Source organism: Planococcus citri, chromosome 1 (genome assembly GCF_950023065.1).
Source record: "Planococcus citri chromosome 1, ihPlaCitr1.1, whole genome shotgun sequence".
NCBI lineage: Eukaryota > Metazoa > Arthropoda > Insecta > Hemiptera > Pseudococcidae > Planococcus > Planococcus citri.
The window spans coordinates 75,446,706-75,465,188 of NC_088677.1; the positions used below are offsets into that span (position 1 = coordinate 75,446,706).

An 18,483-nucleotide genomic window follows, 5' to 3' on the forward strand; every position below is an offset into this window, starting at 1 on the left:
AAAATTGAGGGGGGGCTGAGGCCCAGGAGGGGCTGTATGAGTGTACCTAAAACAAAATCTGACGCAATATTTGTGCTCAGGGGATTCAAATCATATGAAAACAATACTAATATCACCAAAGTAATTGTTTTCAAAAATGGTAAAATTTGTAGTGGTGGCCTGGGGGGTCTGGAGGGGGTTAGATGAATGAAGCAGAAAATGTGACGTCATATTCGTACTCAGCGGTATCAAATCATATGAAAATGACACCCTACTCATTAATGGTTATTTTCCCCAAAATTCTCATTTTCAGAAAAGGGGAGGTTTCTCAAAAAGGGAGGGGTCGGGGGGGGGTCTGAAACTTTCCACGCGTAAGTCTTTCGATGGTACCCACCTACCATGCAAATTTCAACCCAAAACAACTTGCGTTGGATTGTTTCCCTTGTTGTCTGGTATTTGTAACCAAGGGGGGGGGGAGGGATGGAAAAATGCTTGTACTATAATTCGTTGGCAAAGAAATTCAATTCTGAACAATTTATGTTTGATAAGTACAGATTTTTCTTCAACTTTGAAACTTTTCATTAAAAATGTGAAAAACGTAAAATTGATGTTTTCTGGAGGGGTATTTACGAAATTTGAGGGGGAAGGGTTGCTCCAAAACAAATTTTGATGAGCTCAAATTGTAGATGTGATGTCAAGGAGCAATTTTTGTTGAATAATTTTTTTTGTACGACCCATAGATTAGGAGATACACGAATTTCAAATGAATCAATCATAAAATTGCTTTCAACATGAATAGCGAGCGGATATGCAATTGAGACCTGACTATTGATGGGTTAGTGGTGATTTTTTTTGTTTCATTATTCTGAAAAGTCGGTTCTCTCACGCTATTTGCGTGAGTGTTTTCTTATAAAGCTGGGTCCAGATGGTCCAATATATTTGACAAATCTTCGATCAAATCTGTATTTGATGATTTGAACGCCTGTCAGAGCATCCACTCGTTCAAATCTCTGAATGACAAGACTTCCAATCGTCTGCTGTGATAACGTAATAAGAGAGTGATATTGCTGCAATTTTGAGTGATTTTCTTAATTTCCTATTCAAATTGCTATTGTTTTTTATTTTTCCCAATGAATAATAAACTTTAATGATGTTAGGGATCTTTCTAATGTAATTTAAACACTCGGCGGTTATGGGAATCAACTGAATTAAGAAATGCGTGAGGAAAGTTGTTTGACAAAAGTTGAATTATTTCAGTATTAATTCTCAATTATTTCTCATTCAAAAAAAAGAAGGTACGTACTACGTAAGCTATTCTGGAAAACGATTTTACTCATAAAATGATAATATAGGTAATTCTAATCTCAAACCACACTTCAACTGATTTTCTCATCAAACGTTAAAAAATTATCAAGTGATAATGTTCCGCGCCGACGCAATTCCACTCATTTGATGGGAATATTGGATGATTTTCAGAATGGACTTGAAAATTCTCCACTTTTTTTGTCAGAATTCCGGAAAATACTACTTGCTTGTTAGAATTTATTGTAAGAAAGGACTATTCACCAGTCTTTTCTTTAATTGGCTAAAAAAATCCAAATCTGTTGTTGTTGTTGTTGTTGTTTTTTTTTTAAATCAAAGGGCTGATACTGGAGGGTGCTGGATACCACAAAAAAAAAATCGTCAGTGGATTTTGGCAAAATTCAGCAGAGACCTTCATTTTGAGTTGAAAGTTACTCAGATAAAATTTCTGCTCCGGAGGTGCTCTTGGAGGGGAGATAGGGGTCCTCAAATATGTGGTATTTTTGGAAAAATCAAAATTTTTCTCACTTTATCACGTTCCCCAGCCTGTTTTGAGAAAAATGGCGCAGTTCCAAAAAATAGTATTGGAGATTTTGCATCGACTCAGGCCATTGCCATCAAAACTCAGGACCATTTAATGTTCTACTGAGTGGTTGAAAATTTGCATACCTATCGCTTATACAGGGTGTTCCAACTTCGATCGGAAAGCTGGCGTATGGTGATAGTATTCGGCGAGACGAATAAAATTTGTTATGTACACAAGTAGTCTATCTCGTGAATTGAAGGAGCCAAGTGCTCCGCAAAACTAGAAATTCACTAATTCTGAAAGGTTCATCAAAAATAAGGAAGTGTTTGAATCATTCAAACGATGCCCAAAACCCATAGTACTCGAGTGGACAAACAGAAAATGTTATTATGACAAATTGCCTATCTTCGAAATTGAAGGGGCAAACTTGATTCAAAATTTCCAAATTTGTCTTGCCTTAAATTTTGAAAATTTTGAATTTTCAAATCTTGTTTGCTCCTTCAATTTTTAAGATAGACAATTTGTCATAATAACTTTTTTTGTTTGTCCACTCGAGTACCATGGGTTATTGAAGTCATTTCAGTGATGCAGACATTTTCTTACTATCTGTGAATTGCAGAAGTTACACCATTTTTGGGCAAAAATTGACCAATTTTGAAAAATTTGCCAAAAATGAGAAAATGTTTGGATCATTTAAGTCACTCCAGTAACTCATAGTATTTGAGTAGACGTACAAAAAAAGTCATTATGACAAATTGTCTATTTTCAAAATTGAAGGCGCAAACACGATTTGAAAATTCAAAATTTTCAAAATTTAAGACAAGACAAATTTGGAAATTTTGAATCAAATTTGCCCCTTCAATTTCGAAGATAGGCAATTTGTCATAATCACATTTTCTGTTTGTCCACTCGAGTACTATTAGTTTTGGGCATCGTTTGAATGATTCAAACACTTCCTTATTTTTGATGAACCTTTCAAAATTAGTGAATTTCTAGTTTTGCGGAGCACGTGGCTCCTTCAATTCACAAGATAGACTACTTGTGTACATAACAAATTTTGTTCGTCTCACCGAGTACTATCACCACACGCTAGCTTGCCGATCGAAGTTGGAACACCCTGTATTTCTGGGTCACTTCGTGTTTTGAAAATTTTCTCTTCGCAAATATTTCGCATTAGTGTTATGCAGAAATAGGTATAGAGAGATATCGTTTCTGAAACTGGGTAAATATGATGCCAAATTTTTAGTCGGTGCTATACTTTCAAAAAAATGGAGAAAAGTTTGAAAAATTTATGAAATAGTTTCGGTTTTTTGAAATTGGCAATAATGATCAGAAATTTGGAACTGCTGGGTTCCAAAATGGCCTAAGTCGACGCTGAATCTTAATTACTACTGAACGGTGTCTTTTGGAATTGGACCCTTTTTTCCAAGATACCTACATACGTTCAGCAGGGGCTTGAACGAAAAAACTATAATTTTTTCGAAATTGCCTTCTTTTTTAGGATCCATATATCCCTTCCTGAGGCACATCTGGAGCTAAAAAAATTTTCAGAGGAACTTTCACCTCGAAATAATCTCGAATAAGTTTGGTAAAAATTCCTTTTTTTTCCGTTTTTAAAAAAAATTATCACCTACCTACACTCGATTAACCGATGAATTTTCGTACTGATTTCCCTTTCTTTCAATTAATTAATTAATTAAATAATCGATCGTTAATACCACTCTTCGACTAAAACCCGCTTAAAATTTTTTTCACCTCAAACCCAACGCAATAAAAATTTCATTCCAAAAACAAACCAGCTTCTTCACTTTTACTGCACCAATTTCCATCGATTAAGAATCCAAAACAGCGAGCTATACATTAGAAACCCGGCGCATGGCGCATTAAAATAAAAAAGCAATTTAATTTCTAAGCCCGGTGGAGAATTTATCGCGTTACATTTTTATCATCACGTGCAAATTTGTAATTTTTAACGTACCTCACGCATTCGACTCTTATCTTTAATTGGAAATACAATAATATTAATAAGTATAAGAAGCCGGTTTCTACGTGATTCTTCGTTTCCAAGTGCAGCAACGAGTCAATACTGACATACATTCCCATTGACCTCGTTTATTCGAGGATATGGTTCTGGAAGAGTCTCCTCACTCCAGCTCCGACTGATTCCCCAAGTCTATCGCGGTAGCGTGTATCAACGGAAGACTGGATACTTCACTTGGACAAGTTCAAGGAAAGTAATCATACCCGGTGTTGGTGTTGTTCGCGTTGTGTCTGTGCCTGTGCCTGTGCTTGTGCCACCTGTTGTTGTTGTTGTTCTACGTAAATATCTCGTAATTATCCGGAATTTTATACGTTGTATATTTTGGTAAGTGTGTTTGGAATTTTTTAAAATTTTTTTGGTTTCATTAAATATTTATTGGTCTATTCAACGAGATGATGTGTTCAAAAATTAGATAGGTATGTTGTGTATTGTGTTCGTGATAATGTATGTGCGTGCTTTTCAACCTATCAGCTGTTGATGTGTGTATTAAAGATGATAAGATTTTGAAAAAATTTTTTTTGGTCAGCCAAATTGAATGCTTGACGTTCGTAGCTTCGAGATTCGGTGATTAGTCGCGATTTTGGAATATTTTTCATTATTTTTGCGTGTATTCGTAACCGCGATCAGATACGAGATGTTTTATCAACCGAACGAATACCTATAGAGAGTATGATAGTTTTACAATATAGGTCATAAATTCCTGATAATTTAAACGTCTATCCGCAAAAATCGCCGATTTTCACCATCTTCACCTGAGGGACGACGGAGAATGTTTAAAATATTAAACCATAACCGAGCTAGGTTATCATAATCTTCAGGAGTAGGTATTTTTTGACCGCACGAAATGTCGTGGTACATTCTCGAACATCAGCTGATCCAATATATCTCATCATTTTTAACTTGAGACAAATTTTTCTCTAGCTATTTGATGGATCAAGGTCTATTATTTGTGCTCGTGAATCGAAAAAAAAGCCTACTCGGTGAAGTATTCGATTTTATTGATTTTGAGACGGATATCTCTTCTTTTCAATACTTTCGTATTCAATTCAGGTTGGTACCTATTAATAATACGCACATCCTTTTTCTAATCATCTTACGCACCGTTGATAACAACCTGAGTATCTAGACCTACAATTTTCAACGAGTGACAACGCGCTTTGGTAGCCAAGCTGAACATAAGCTAGGTAGCTAATAGTTAATGAATAACTTGTGAGTTATTTATAGAAAATGAAATTATTTTTCAACAGTTTATGGAGAGACTTTTTCATGGCTTGAGATTCTCCTCGAGTATTTTCAATTAACTTTCTACTCCATTATTAGTACCTCTAGTCTGTTGTAGAATTGATCATACGATTGGAAAATTGGACTAGAAAGCTGAAATTTGGTACACTGGTTCATTTTGTAGGTCTCATAATCAAGGGGCTGAGGTGTCTATGATCCTGTGTGGGGTCAACGTTCTCCAATTGATTTTCGATTTTAGCCCCATAGATTTAGTTTTTGGATCGTATATTTGCTGAAATATTGACCGTAGAGTGAGAATTACGTCAATAAATATTAATTGGCATGATGCTTACATCATCACTCTTACCCCAAGGAGGGTAGTTTTTTTCAAATAAAATAAAAGACAGGGAGTTCTAATTGAAAAAATCATGCAAAGTGTTCGAAATCGTTTTCCAAATTTTACGAGCGAATAATGCCAAAGTAGGTACAGAAAAAATCGTGAGAAATTTAGAAATCTTGAAAATCTCAAGATAAAAGTCTTTCAATCAAACCATTTTAAAATCTCTGCATTAACAAAATTTTGAAATTGAAGAACCCGAGATAAAATCAAAAAGATCTCACGATTAAAGAATCTGCAGATTAAGAATAATTTCCAAGTATGTAAGTACATAAAAAGTCTCGAGAGATGAATCATGAGCTTGAAAAAATCTCGAGACAGAAAAATCTTAAGACATAATCTTGAGAAATCTTAGATAGGTAGTACCTAAAAAAATTTAATCCAACTAAATTATGATAAGAATACTGATCAGAAAACCTTGGAATTGAAAAAATTTCGAAACAAAAAGGTTCCAGATGGTAAAAAATCTGAAAAAATTAAAATAATAAAAATTTGAAAAAAAAGGTTCGGGTCAAAAAATATTGAGACGAATTTTTTTTTTGAAATTTTGATCTAAGTATAAAACTCTCAAAAATCTCGAAATTCCGAGATCAAAAAATGTTGAGAGCGAAATGAACTCTCGATAGCAAAATAAGAAATTACGCGACCTCGAAACATCAGAATTTTGGGAAATCTTGACGAGGCAAGCTGAAAAAAACTCACGAGAAGAGTCTTGATGTAAAAAACTAGAAAACTCCAAGATTTTTGAATCATGAAAATGAGCAATTCTTGAGGTCCAAAAAATGTCTCGAGAAAAAAATTCTGAGATTGAAAAAAATTCGAAACAGAATAGTCTTCAGATAAAATTCTCGAGATCAAAAAAACTTGAGATTTGGATAATCTCTGCACAGGAAAAATACTAAATTTCGAGGCATCTTGAGAAATTTTCAGATCAAGAAAATCCTAAGAGAGAAATCTTGGGATGAAAACAGAATTTTTAAATTAAGAGAGATTGAATAATTTTTGAGACGGAAAGTCGATGCATAAATTCACATTCTCATGATAATTTTTAGATGATTTGAACTTTCTGAACTCGAATATGAGATAAGTTGAGATTTTTCTCAAACTGGTGGTAAATTTTTTTTAGCTTCTATTGAATTATTCCTTTCTGAGCTTTTTAGATCGCAAATTCTTGGAGTTTTTCAACAGTATCTATTATCACAAACGAAAAATTGATTAAATATGTATTGTGGAAAGAGAATAAAATCGTGAACAATAAATGAATAAAACTCATGAAATGTCATAAATACTGTAAAATTTTCATTAAAATCAGACATGTTGAATTTTTTGTCATACTGCATGACAGCGTCATAAACTCTGAAATTGTGAAAAATTCTGGTGTGATGGGATTTTTTATAATTTTTCCAGTGATGAGTTCGAAAAATCCCCTTAAAAGTTGCCCATTAAAGTTGAATTTCAATCCCATCATGTACGAGTACAAAGGTAATTTCTAATGAATGTCACCCAAAATCCATTATAAAAAGGTCATCCATTTTTATTTTTTCGATTCCGGTAGGTGCCTTGAAGTCGCAAAAAATCTCACTTTATGGTGTCAGAATTGCCAAAAAGCCTCGTTTTTAATTCCTAAAACTGCTAAAATGTGTCGCTGTTTCACAAAAAAAACTAAAAAATCTGGCCTTTAAAAGAAATTTTTCCCAAAAGCCTCTTTTCTTCCCAAAATCTGCCAAAAATTTAGGTACCTTCCTTTTTTCGAAAATTTCTGAAAAATCTGTAATTTTTTTTTGACAAAAATTATCAGAAAATATGTTTTTTACCAGTTATTATAATACCTAAAAATTGTGGGTTTTGCCACGAATTGGCAAAATTCTGGCTTTTTATCTACCTATTTAAATAGCTAAAAATCAGATTCCCCCAAAATTATGCACCAAAAATTTCCAAAAGTTTTGATTTAAAAAAATGTACATAAGTAGGTATTAAAAAGTGAATTCATAATGTTGTAATCAGTAATCACTCATGGGTGAGTTGATTGTTCATTTTTTTCAATTTCAAGTTTTAATGCAAGTAAAATTTTATTTTGGGAAAATTGATAGTGCCACCCCCCCCCCCAAGTACCCTAAAGTCTAGCTTTTTCTGTCAGAAGTTGTTGAAAGACCCTACAGACTTTTTGCGAAAATTGTTACAGTCTCTAGATCAAGTTCCATTATTAGATTTGATTTGGAATGTTTTGTTTCGTAATTGAATTTTATTGACGTGCTTTCGTTGTTGTTTTTTTTTTTAGCAGATATGAACCAAAACCTGACCTGGGAAGAGAGGGCTGAAAATTCACAATAGTAGAGAAGGTTCACCTCAGACGAGACCAGATATCTGAAATCCTAGTTTGGCAAAAAAATAAACCAGTGTACAAAATTTCAAACTTCTGGCTCAATTTTCTCTGTTCCCTCCTTTTTTCTGCCAATTTTACTACACTAGCATCAGTACGAATTATTTCATCATTTTTTCTAAATTCCAAATCGCCAATCTTATTTAGGTACATTAAATAAGAAACAAAATAGCAAAAATGAATGAATTCGTCTAAGAAAATAATGAACCATCAAGAAGTAGTGAGTATGATAACCTTACGCATAAGGTACCTACAGGAAAGAAATGAAATCATTTTTACGTAATAATAAACGTGTATAAATTTTCATCGCAATATATTCGATTCCGGTATGAATAACGCATAGATACGCGTCAGATGATAAGGGGAAAGTGACAAAAATAATAATTTTCCGGAATTCGCACAGGCATGAGGCACAAACAATAGTATACCCATAAAAAAAAACGTTGCTCTTCATCTTCGTAATAGTTCTTATCAACATCACAATGACGTCACCATCGAAAACATTTTACTCGTATTCGAATAGAATTAACATTTTAGAAATTAATTTACATCCTGGTGCAGCTACAACTTTCCTAGGGTACCTATACCAACTCTGAAGTAACTATGACTAGATGAGGATGAGGATCCTGGATCTCTCATTTCGTCGCAATGATGAAACTTATGCGAACGCAAGTAGATAGGTAGATTTGTCAGCTTTGTTTCTGGAAATTACAAGGTAACATTCGATCGTTCTCCGGTTCTCGATTACATCAGCCAATCACTTGCAACTTTGCGCAAAGTTGATGAATCAGTTTTTTATGATAATCATTTCACGGTAGACAGACTCTTCGTCAACGTGACTCCTACAATACGCACTATACCTACCTACGCAGCTGGTCTCGTGAATTTTTTGCTCGCGCTCGGTTCATCGTCCCAGTGATCCTATTTTTCCGCATGTGCAACGATCTGATCGCAGATGAACTAAATTTAATGCATGTTTCGCTGGAAAAGTACAAGGACACGGTGTATATTCGGATGATTGTGATTAAACGTGAGAGTATTCATGTAGTTATAGAGGACATGGGAATGAATGAGATGCAGAAAATCTTGGTGATTTGATCGAGTTTTTTTTGCCGAATGTTGATCGTCGAGGTAGATTTTCGAACTGAAAACGTATTTTAATCAGATCACTCACGATCAACTTTGATGATCAGTTTCCGAAAATTTTTTAAAATGGGTAATAATAATGATTCACCAGACCGATCTCATGATTGGATTTTTTTCATCATTTTCAATTCTCCATTTGGGTAACACTGATTTCCATTTTTCTGATAATTTTTTCCTCATTTTCTTCTTTTGTACATATTTTTAATTTTTTTTTCGTGTTAAACAAGGTGTTAAGTATGTTTTGTCTACCAGCTGAATAAAAGAGAAATAACACAATAGGAATGAATGTGGGTAATTTTTTTTCCAACGAAGCAACGATCGAAGTTTTTTTTCTCTTCTCGAGAATGACGACGCTTTATCATCAAATGATAACATCATTATAGCAGTAAAGTGAAGAATTTCAATGCATTTTTGGTACCTCTACTTATAAAGCCATTTATAACGCCTATCTTATAAATCCACAATTCTTTTAATGTTTATTTTTTAATGTCACCTCAATAAAAATTAGAGACGGTGAAAGGTAGTAAAAAAGATAACATTCAAAAGTAGAAATTTTTTTCATCGATCAGCAATACCTATTCCAATCGAAAACTAACGCCATTCGAATATTTCATTTGTAGAAATATTTCGTTGGAAAGTGATGGGTATAAATGTAAAAAATCAATAAAATGATCGATCGAATGCCCGAATTGGATCGTATTTTGTATGAAAAGTGACAACTTCCAACAGTCAGAAACATGAACCTGAGATAGATGTAAAATATAGGTTCTAGTCTGAAAATGAAATGAATGTAATCCAGGTTTGGATGAAAAAAAAAATGTAAAAATTCCATAAATTGTAATTTTTATGAAATGACTTTTAAAACTATAAAGAATCCAACAAGAATTTACCACTCACTGAAAAATTGGGACTTTTACACTCTACAATTCCAGTTGTTGGCAATTTTTTTTGTTTCGTGGAATGCTCAGTTTTACTGCAATTATTTTGAGTCTAATATTGGAAAAAATCAAGAATTTGCATAACTTTGGACCAATTTTTCTGAAAAGGTCACTTATTCGAAATTAAACTCGAGGTAATAAAGGCAAACACCCAAAAAAATCCACGAGAAAGGAAATTTTGTACGTGAGTTCAGAAATTCGTGCTTGTCTTGTCCTTATGGGGAGGAAGGGTAGTTCAAAAGAGTCAATATGTTGGTTTTTCATCCATAACTTTTTGAAAACTTACCCAGATATTGAAAAAATATTCGAACGAAGGTTGCAGAGCATCAAAAAATAAAATTTTATGGGAGCTTTATTCCCGAAAGATGATAGGGAAGATTTGTGCAGAGTTGCAAATAACAGACCATATCGGGTGACATAACATTTGTTGGTTTTCTGAAATGCTGAGCCCGAATATCAACTTGATTTTTTGATCTTGCCCTTTCAACTCCTACCAGACTAGGCCTGTAGTTTCTCGAGGTGTTCAAATGTAAATGAATTAACCTCGTTGAATAGATTAAAAATAAGCCTAAAGTTTACCAAATTGGTGTTGAGATCTGAAATATGGCATGTGCCCAGTTTTCGACCTCTCGAACTGCTTGAAAAGGGCTTGTAAAAATGCATTATTGAAATACGGAATTCTTTGATTCAAAAATTGACGTAATTGAATCAAAAACTTTTGAAAATGAAGAAAAAATTCGAAATTTTAGTGAAAATATTCAATAATTAGAGTTTAGAGTCACTTATTTGAAGATTGGACTCAATTTTTAGCTGTCAAAAATTAATTTCCATATCTTTTGGAGAAATTTTAAAATTCTGTAAAAATCGAAAATCGCGCTGGAGGCTCCAGAATGGTTTGAAATGGTGAAATTAGAGGGGCCCGGGGATTTATATTAGGCAGACAGTCATTCGTGCAAATTTTCAGAAATTCCCTTTGAACAGTTTTTTTTTTGAAATTTTTATCCTTTTGCTGGTTTAAAAAAACGCATTCAAGATGTCTGCCTGGGAATTGGTTCAAGAGTGAACTAAACTCGTGAAATAGTTCGAGAATAATTAGCCATACTTGATTTTTTACCTGCTCAAATCCACATCCAAACCTTATGAAAGACATCAAAAATTGAGCTGAAGGCTCCTGAATGACTCAAAATTTTGAAATTTGGTTTTGAGGGGGGGGGTTGGTAATATATAGCCATCCTCTCAAATTAAAAATTTTCCCAACAAAAAAAAGTGGATCGGAAATTTTTCTGATAAAAAATGCACTTGATATACGTATCTGCCTGAAAATCAGCCCAAAAGAAGATGAACTCGTGGAATAGGTCGAGAATAAGCCATAACTTGATTTTCACCTGCTCAAATTCACTTCCTAGCCTCCAGAAGAAATCGAAAATTGAGCTGAAGGCTCCTGAATGACTAAATGTTGACATTTGATTTCGAGGGAGGGGGGAGGGGAGAGAAGATTGGCAAAATATAGCTATTCACTCAAATTTCAAAAGTTTTCCTGCAAAAGTAATGTGCAGGATGAATTCTCTAAAGATGAAGTCGAAAATGAGCTACAGTAACTTGATTTTTAGCTGCTCAATTAATTTGCACATCTTTGGGGAAATTTTCAAACTATGGAGAGATAAAAAAATCGCGTTGTAGGCTCCAGAAAGTGAAAAGAATAAAATAAAAAAAAGTTGGCTAATTTTTTGAGAGGAAAGGGGGAGAGTCGACGAATGAGGCTATCAACGTGTTTTCTCAATTTCTTTCTGTAATCTTTCGCTGGTCTAATGATTGGCTCTGCTCCTAGCTCCTTCAGGATGTCTTTGTTCCTTTTCCTATCTCGTCTTATATATCCTGCTGTGGCTTGCATGAATCTCATTTCCGCTGCGGTTACTCAGCTTTTTATATCCTTTCTCATTGTCCATGTTTCACTTCCATACAGCAGCATTAGTCTTGCCAGCATATTGTAGATTCTTATTCGAGTTTCGACTCTGACTTTTTTTGGTGGAATGGCTCAGTTTATTTCTCCCCTTACTCTCAGGAATTTATTGATCTTAAGTAGAGCGTCAACTTCTCCTTCCCAGTTGGGTGAAAATTTGCCCCTTCTGCCAATAAATACGCGGTAAAGAGCAGTTTAATTGGCGTTTTATACTTCAACGCGACTTTAAACTGCTGCCATGCAGCAGATTTTACAATTTTCAAAATCGCGCTTCAATTCACTGGCGTAATTTGAAGCGACTTTTTAGGTTGTCACATTTTCTGCACAGCAGAAAAAAAATTCTGCTGATAAACACGCCACAAGAATATTTTGTAGTGTATTTTTATCGCGTAAAGCCACTACGCTTCTAATTAAGTGGCGTATTTTTGCACGTTGAAAAAACCAGCCACAAAAATACGCTACGCAAATATTTTGTAGCGTATTTATTCGCATATTTGCTGAAAAACGCGTGTAAATGTGGTATTTTGCGCGTGTTTCAGCTTAGTATATAAATCTTTAGTCACTTCTACCAAAGTGCTCTGGTGGTGTAGGTAGCAAGGATTCTGCTCACAGATCCGGGGACTCGAGTTCGATCCCCGCTGGTGCCAAAAATTTTTTCAAGAATATTGATCAATGGCAGATTTTTACGCGTAAATATAATACGCGCCGATTAATGGGCAGAAAAAGCATTGGCATAAAGTGTTAAATCTCCTGCCCACGTTTTTATGTCACGTAAGAGCAGATTTTCACCCAACTGCGTTCATATGATAGCTCACATCCGAGATATTTAAAGCTTTTAACTTGTTCCACTGGCAGCCCATTTACAATGATTTTACTGTGTGTTGACTCTTTCCCCTCAAGAGCCATCACTTTTGTTTTTGAGGACGAGATTCTCATTCTGTATTTATCAGCTACTTTCTTAAGGTTGTGCATTGCTCTCTGCAAGTCATTTTTGTTGTCAGCAAAGACCACCGGATCATCAGCAAATAGCAGGGTATTGACATGGGTGTCATTGATATCTAGCCCTTTTGGCTTGGTTTTCAGTCATTCTTTAGATGTTGAACAGACTACATGATATTGGGCATCCCTGTCTTACTCCTCTTCCTGTCTTCTTTGCTTCTGACATGTTTCCAGATTTTACTCTTATATTACATTATCCGTGTATATTTCTTCAATTAAGCTTACTATTCGTTTGTTCACTTTGATTTTTCTCAGGATTTCAAACAACTTCTTCCTCCGTACTCAATTGTACGCCTTCTCCAGATCAACAAAGCACATGAGGGTTTCTAGATTATATTCTCCTCTCTTCTGCATCAGCAGCTTTGTTGCGTAATACCCCATCTATGCATGATCTTCCCTTTCGAAATCCATTTTGGCATTTCAATATTATTGGCTCTGCATGGCTCTCGATTCTTTTCGCTAGCATCTTTGCAAGTATTTTGTAAGCAGCATTTAGTCGGCTAATTCCACGGTAGTTTCTTGGGTCATTTTAGTCTCCTTTTTTGAAAATGGGTATTACAATTGAAGGGTTTAATTCCAAGTCGGCCTAAGTCCATTTTTATCATTTTTGAGTTAGCAGCGCCATCTGGTGGTACAGGTCGGTTAACACCTTTATCACCTTGTCCCAACACCTGGCGTTACTTTTTTCGCTCAGGAGTGCTGTTTTGCCGGCTCAAAAAAAACAGCTGATTATTCCAAAGTGGCCTAAATCATACATTTTTTAAGAGTATTTGTATACAAGTGCGGTTGTGCCGTTTTTTTTTCAAGTTTTTCAACGATTTTCGAGAGACGAAATTTGAAGGTGCTTCGAATGAAATTGTTTCAAAAATGTATTAAATTAATGATTCGTGAATTTTTTTTTGAAAAAACGCGTTTTTCAGCTCTTTTTCGAAATTTTTAACATCAGATAATTCCAAATGGGCCTAAGTCCACTTTTTCTGACTGTTTGACGCGCTCTGGAGCTGAAAATACGCAAAATTAAAAAAATATCAATACGGTACTTTAAAGCAGAAAGATCAAGCTTCACAACCATATAATCACATCATTTATTATTGAAGCGGAAGGGCGAGAAAAACACTTATTTGTGTTTTTCTCGAAACGGAAAAAATGGACTTAGGCCAACTTGGAATTAAACCCTTCAATTGCAGTATGGAAGTCTTTGGGCATGGTAGCACCTGATAGTATTGTATTGTAGAAAGCTAGCAGTCTCTTCTTAACGGTTATTGTGGTGTTCTTTAATAAGTCTGTTGGTAACTTATTGCAGCCTGGGGCTTCTCCATTTCTGGAGCTTTTCAAGAGTCTATCCAGCTCTTCCCAAGAGAATGGCTCATAGGTACTTGATCTCCTCATGGTTTGCCACTTCGACTTCATAGTCGGGATCATTTCATAGGTTCACGTAGTATTTGACCATATTTTATTGGATTACTCATTTCAAAAAATTATAACACCAAAAATATGATTTTTTTGGTAAATTTATTTTTTTTTCAACTTGTGTGCGGGCTACTGGCGCCACTTTTTTTAGATATGTGGACAAAAAATGAAAAATTATGAAATTATTTTCTCATCCAATGAAACAACTTTGAGAAGTAAGAGATGAAAAAAAATCCAATCTTACTAAATAAGGCGGACCCTATTCTAGGCAGATAAATAACGTAACCGATCTGTGAATAAAAACGAAAGTTCTGCATCAAAAATGAAACGATGACGTATAAGTTGGGACAAGGCGTTTTACAATGCATACAAACTTATGTGTCGATGTAACCTATTGTTCGTGTATAAATTAGTGTATTGGTACATCTCATACGGTGCATCTCTTTATTCTTTTAAAATAATACCCTCCATTACATCTCATTAAAAATTACCTAATGCAAATGACTCATTCATATCTGTTCAATAACAAATTTAGGTATACCCACATAAGTAGGTATACAATCAGGTGATATTTCACGCCGTAAAATTATCCATTTACCGATCAATTTGCCTCAATTACTCACGTTTCATTATTCTTTTACGCAAATTTATAAAAATGCATATACACAGAAAAGCCATCTCCGATCGCAGAAGCACGTATAATATGTTAATGCAGCTCGATCATTTAACAAATATCGAAATACGTAAAACACACATCGAGTTAAATTAAAGAACATACGATTCAATACGTACGTCCGCGTCGTCGTGAGAAAGTCAAACTGACTTTCACTTTGAATTCGTGGTCTACGAGTACATAAGTCTATACAGTAGAATAAGGTACTCATCGTATAGTATGAAGAATCCGGCACGACGTCATGGGTAATATTCCGGTTTATCCACCTCCGTTAAAAGTTTTATTCTTTACTGGACGGTCTTTTCTTTGAAATTTCATCAACGTTGATCGAGGTTCGACGTCTTCACTCTTCATTATTAACCTTGGAAAAAGTTTCGTCCGGTGTTAGTTTCGGTACCCACGAGTGGAATCGGTCTCGTCTCGTCTATAGAGTAATTGACATCAGAAACAGTTTACTGAAGTGATGTCAACATTGGTACTTTCGAACATTGGGCGAAAGGAAAGAAACGGTTTAATTACGAGTACGTTTCTTACCTACATACAATATAACTACAGTTTTAGATGTGTAGAAAAAAATTGTGTTTTTCTTCGAAATATTTTCACCTAACATTATTTTATGTTTTGTACGTAATAAGCGGGGCAGTAGGTACTGTTTTTTTTAGAAAGTTTTTTTTTTCAATGCTTATGCTTGACCTTGAACTACCTCAATTCCATTTCTAACACTGGGTGATGCGTTTATTACCAAGTCTTTAACACAGAATGAGATGCGTTATAAAAATTCGAGTAGGTAAAAGCTGCAGAACTGAAGGTTGTAATTTTTGCGATGAAATATTCCCATAAGTATTATTTTCCAATTTCACTAGCTTTTTTGGTCGAAGTCCCAAAAAAATCATGACTGGGTGTCCATTCTCTAAAAAACCTGAAAAGTGTGGGAATTTCGCTCCTTTGGAAAAATTATGGAAAAGTTATTTCACTCCAAAATCAGGGAATTTTGCTATATTTTTGCTTTATTTTTTGAATTTACAGTACATAATTGGCAATCCTATAAAAATTTAAATTTTAAATCAATTTTTATGAAAAATTTTCCTATTCGAATTTCATCTGCCATTTCCCTCTCATGAAGGAAGAATCCAAATCAGTACAGCAACTTTTGAATCGGACGAAAAGGGAGTCGAAAGATGACCCTAAAATATACCACCTGCCAAAATTTCTGATGCAGAAATTCATTTTTCGATTTATGGCGAATTTATGAAAATTAAAATTAGGGATAGAAAAAAATAAAAATGTCAACAAATTGACTTAGAAAGCTGAGATTTGGTTCATAGACCATTTTTGACTTTCCACGAGTCATTCGGTGACGATTTCGAACCGTTCTGGAGCCTCCAGTGGATTTTAGGTTTCTCAAGTTTTCGAAAAAACGCAGTAAATAATGTGAAAATAGAACTCACCACCTATCAACTCTGATTTGCCATCTTTTCATTGAAATATTTTTGTGCTGGTTCAAATCCAAAACTTTCTTTTTGAAGAAATAAAAAAATCAAAATCCGCTGGAGGCTCCAGAACGGCTTGAAACCACCACCAATCAACTCGGGAGGTCGAAAATAAGGTATAAACAAAATTTCAGCTTTCTACATCAATATGTTAAAATCTTGATTTTTTTCATAATTTTGTCCCAAATTTGAATATTTAAAAATTCGCCAAAAATCGAAAAATGAATTTCAGCATTTGCAATTTTATTTGATGAGGTGTTTGGAATTGTCTACGGATTCCTGATTGTCTAATTCAAAAATATTCGTGTCGGTTGGGATACTATTCCTTGATAGACCGAAAATAGCCTCATGGGGGGGGGGGGTAAAATTCAAAAATCAACGAAGTTGATGACGCCCATTTCAAGAATACGTATTTTTCAATTCCTCTCAATGACATTTTAAAATAGATTATCATTTGTATCTATAAATTTGATACCAATATTGTACCTATTTTTTAAAAATTGTTTTTTCTGTACCTCCTTTGAAGGTTGAGGTATAATGAATCCTCGAAAACCCACATTTTGATACCAGCATCGTACTTTTTGGAAATTTCCTATTTTTAATCGTATGGTCGTCCTCTTCGAAGCCAATGTTGGTGTTTGAGGTCAAAGAAGATCTTCAAAAATGATTTTTGAGTCCTTGAAACCTCAGGTTTTGATACCCTTGTATTTTGTTGTGAATTTTCAATTTTCGTACCTTCCTTGTGAAGCTGATTTTGGGCTTTGGGGTCAAATGGTCTACGGAAATGAATTCTGCGACCTTGAAAACCCAAATTGCGATGCCCATATTGTATTTTTTGGGAATTTCCGCAATTTTGCACCTTCCTGTTGGGCTCATTTTGGGTTTTGTAGTCAAATGTTGATCAAAAATGAAATCGTCGCCTTTAATAAGAACCCCAGTAACAGAAATTCAGAATCTTCATGTGCAAAATTCTGGGTTTGTCCGACTGAATTTTTCGTTTAGATCGGTGTACCTACTCCCCACTTTTACTTTCATAAATACCTCTGCTCTGCACCCAAAAAACGTTGTGGATTGATTTATCAAAGTGGTGAGGGGACAACATCTTGTGACAAAGTCAAAAATTTTGACAAAATTGTTTGTTGAACATCTCAAAATTTTTAGAATTTTTGAAAAAGGTGTCATGTGACCTATCAAAAGAGGTTAAAATGTTGCAAGAAAATCAAATATTTCGACGAAATTTTTTTAAAACCATTTTGGAAGAATTTTGTACCCAAAATTAGGTCATAATTTTCTGAGAATTTCTGAGGAAACGTGTCACGGGGCGAATCAAAATGGCGTAAAATTTCGGCAGAAAATCAAAAATACTCATCAAAAATTTCTTAAAACATTTACAAATAATTTTGAGCCCCAAAATTTTGTCATGATTTTTAGGATTTTTGAACAAGTCAATAGGTATCATGAGACCTATCAAAATGGTTTAATATTTCGCGAGGAAATCAAAATTACCTTACCTGTGAATTTGGTTTTTTGATCAGGTCTCTTTAACCTTTGAGAAAAAAAAAGTTTTAAAATAATTTTTTCTTCGGTCGTTCAGTTGTTCTTCTCAAATACTCAATACAAAATAATTTTTTTGCAGTTTTTGACTTCTGAGAATTCTATTTTGAAAAAATAATTGTTAAATTCGGACTCAAGGTGTTGAAATTCCCAAATTTACCTTTTTCATTTGAATTGAATGGCCTCCAACGATGTACATTGTACAAGTACTTTTGGTTTAGCTCAAATCACACAGTGCCAGTTCAAAAGTTTCCCTCGCCAGATATGTGTGAGTATTTTTTGGCCCATCACTTTTTTTTACTGCCTTATTATGGTACGTTTGGCGTAATTTTATCAGCAAACGAATTTTTCAACTTGTTATACTCTGTTAACGGAAGTAATAATATGCATAAGTATACCTACCATTCCCATTCACAACCCGCGTACAAATATGGTAGGTAAGTAGGCAGGTACCTAATGAATGACGG

The 18,483-nt window shown here is 34.5% G+C and overlaps 1 protein-coding gene across 1 annotated transcript in view; it reads left to right on the plus strand.

Annotated features, from left to right (window-relative positions):
* The first annotated feature begins 3,948 nt into the window (after positions 1 to 3,948).
* Positions 3,949 to 18,483, plus strand: part of LOC135832991 (dentin sialophosphoprotein-like) — a 53,218-nt gene continuing 38,683 nt past the window's right edge. Inside the window, exon 1 of the mRNA XM_065346568.1 lies at positions 3,949 to 4,172. The gene's annotated coding sequence lies outside the window, so the exon portion shown is untranslated. The remainder of the gene's footprint in view (positions 4,173 to 18,483) is intronic.